The sequence below is a fragment of the Homarus americanus genome, unplaced genomic scaffold (genome assembly GCF_018991925.1).
Source record: "Homarus americanus isolate GMGI-L3 unplaced genomic scaffold, GMGI_Hamer_2.0 scaffold54338, whole genome shotgun sequence".
Taxonomy (NCBI): domain Eukaryota; kingdom Metazoa; phylum Arthropoda; class Malacostraca; order Decapoda; family Nephropidae; genus Homarus; species Homarus americanus.
Genome location: NW_024713891.1, coordinates 188 through 2,500, shown reverse-complemented (window position 1 = coordinate 2,500; position 2,313 = coordinate 188). Strand labels below are relative to the sequence as shown.

The window sequence follows — 2,313 nt, the reverse complement described above, 5'->3', positions numbered from 1 at the left end:
ACTTCCATGGCCACCGTCCTGCTGTCTATAGCAACCAACGCCTTTCAATGGGATCTGAATGAGCATTCATTTAGCCCCCTTAACTCGACGTTTGGTTCATCCCACAGCGCCAGTTCTGCTTACCAAAAGTGGCCCACTAGATACTCAGATTAGTCGCCGGAGCTTCATCCCTACAAGCAAGCTCGGCATCTCACCCATTTAAAGTTTGAGAATAGGTTGAGGACGTTTCGTCCCCAAGACCTCTAATCATTCGCTTTACCGGATGAAATTCACCCTGCGAGTTCCAGCTATCCTGAGGGAAACTTCGGAGGGAACCAGCTACCAGATGATTCGATTAGTCTTTCGCCCCTATACCCAGCTCCGACGATCGATTTGCACGTCAGAATCGCTACGGACCTCCACCAGAGTTTCCTCTGGCTTCATCCTGGCCAGGCATAGTTCACCATCTTTCGGTCCTACTATGCTCATGGTATTTGCCGACCGCCCGGGCGAGCCTGCTCCCCCTGTGCTTCATTGCCATTGACGGCCTGCTTCTGGGGACGGACAGCACGCGTTTTGGTGCAAGTCCCGCTTCCGCGCCCATGAGGAAATTAAATCCACTATCAGTTCTGACGACTCTCCACCACACGCAACGCCCAGAGATCGGGAGATTCACCCGCTTGTCGCGGGCGTATGGCCGCAGGCAGCCGTCAGATCGCCCAAGACGCACCGGAGAGCCTGTTACAGCTGCCCCGGCTACCGCTACTTTCATTTCGCTTTTCGTTTAGTGAGCCCATTGACTTGCACACACATGTTAGACTCCTTGGTCCAGCCAAGACGGTCGGTGGATCACACCGAATTTTGCACACCGGGCGAGTAAAACTGGGCCACGAAGCGGCGTAAGCTCTCGACGACCGCCGCAGAGGGCAGCCAGGACACCGTGGAAATTCCTCTGCCGCTGGTCTCCCCAGACGAGTTGAGAGTCGGGCGGCGAGGTAATTAGGTCCGGATTGCCTTCGATGTCCCCAGTAACGGTCGCGTGACCTACTACGAGGCGAATACGCCCGCCGACGCTAGCGTGGAGGGGGGCGCGCCTAAACATTTTGGGTCGCCAATTACAACACCCCACCCAGCCGACAGCCGACGAGTTGAATCCCTCAGTTCGACCTTCGAAAGTTTCCAAATTCGCTTTGGCTCTAACGGTTTCCACGATTTTGAATCCTCTTCTTCAAAGTTCTTTTTCAACTTTCTCACGTACTTGTTCGCTATCGGTCTCGTGGTCATATTTAGCCTTAGATGGAGTTTACCACCTGCTTTGGGCTGCACTTTCAAGCAACCCGATTCTACAGAGAGGCCCTTTCCGACCGTCCCATCTGTACCCTCACGGGCGCCGCCATACGGGCCTGTCACCCTCCATGGGCAGTGGCCGCTTTCAAGCTTGACTTAGACGGTATGGGACGGCGTGCTGGACCCTCTGAAACGCAACACCCCTCGTGCCCGAAGACATCGAGGTTATGCGCTGGGCTTTTCCCGGTTCAGTCGCCCTTACTAAGGGAATCCCTGTTGGTTTCTTTTCCTCCGCTTATTAATATGCTTAAATTTGGCGGGTAGCTCTCTCCTACTACGAGGTCGATCGTGGTCTCATCATCCTTAGGGGAACAAGTTCCCCAACCACGAAGCGGAAGACGCTCTGCCACCGACTTTCTTCACCACCGACATTACCAGGCAGGAAGGTTTGAGGGGCTTGTCGCGGGGGTACCAGCGGCCATGGCGCCGGCACTCCCACCCCTGACTCCGTTCTTTCTCATTGAGTGGTAAATAGCCAATAGGAAAAGTGTTCCAGCAGAACATCTCTCGCAGAGTCATATACACACACAGTTTTAATGCATATACGCTCGTGTTCCGCCCTTACTCGGCCGCACCTTTGCCGCTTAAACTTTGACCTCTTTCCCCGTTCCCGCATGCCACAGCAGTGGCACTTGTTTATCCGGAGAAAGAGAGCGAGAGTCGCAGTATTAATTGGCGTGAGCGGCCTTTCCGGCTGCAGAACTAGTGCTCTATCCCGGCCAGCGCCGTTATGAGGCGCAACACCGTCTTTAACGCGTTTAGAGAGAACTCCCCCTGCCTCCCTCCCAGTCATGAGATAGACGTGGACTCGTGGCGAACTCTCAAAGAGAACGCCCACACCGCGTCTGACCGTGGGAGAGGGTGGAGGAGCGCCTGAGGAAGAGCACGGCGTCACCCAAGCATTCTCATCTCTCTGCCTGCACCACTACATGGTAGACTGCGGGCCCAGGCGCACTCATCAATTTAGGTTCCACTGCAATGCATGCC

At 55.0% G+C, this 2,313-nt stretch overlaps 1 non-coding gene across 1 annotated transcript in view; it reads right to left on the bottom strand.

Annotated features, from left to right (window-relative positions):
• Nucleotides 1-1,611, bottom strand: part of LOC121874963 — a 4,258-nt gene extending 2,647 nt beyond the window's left edge. The window contains exon 1 of the ribosomal RNA XR_006090521.1: nt 1-1,611. This exon is cut by the window's left edge and continues 2,647 nt beyond it. This is a non-coding gene — a ribosomal RNA (large subunit ribosomal RNA).
• Between the last annotated feature and the right edge of the window lie 702 nt (nt 1,612-2,313).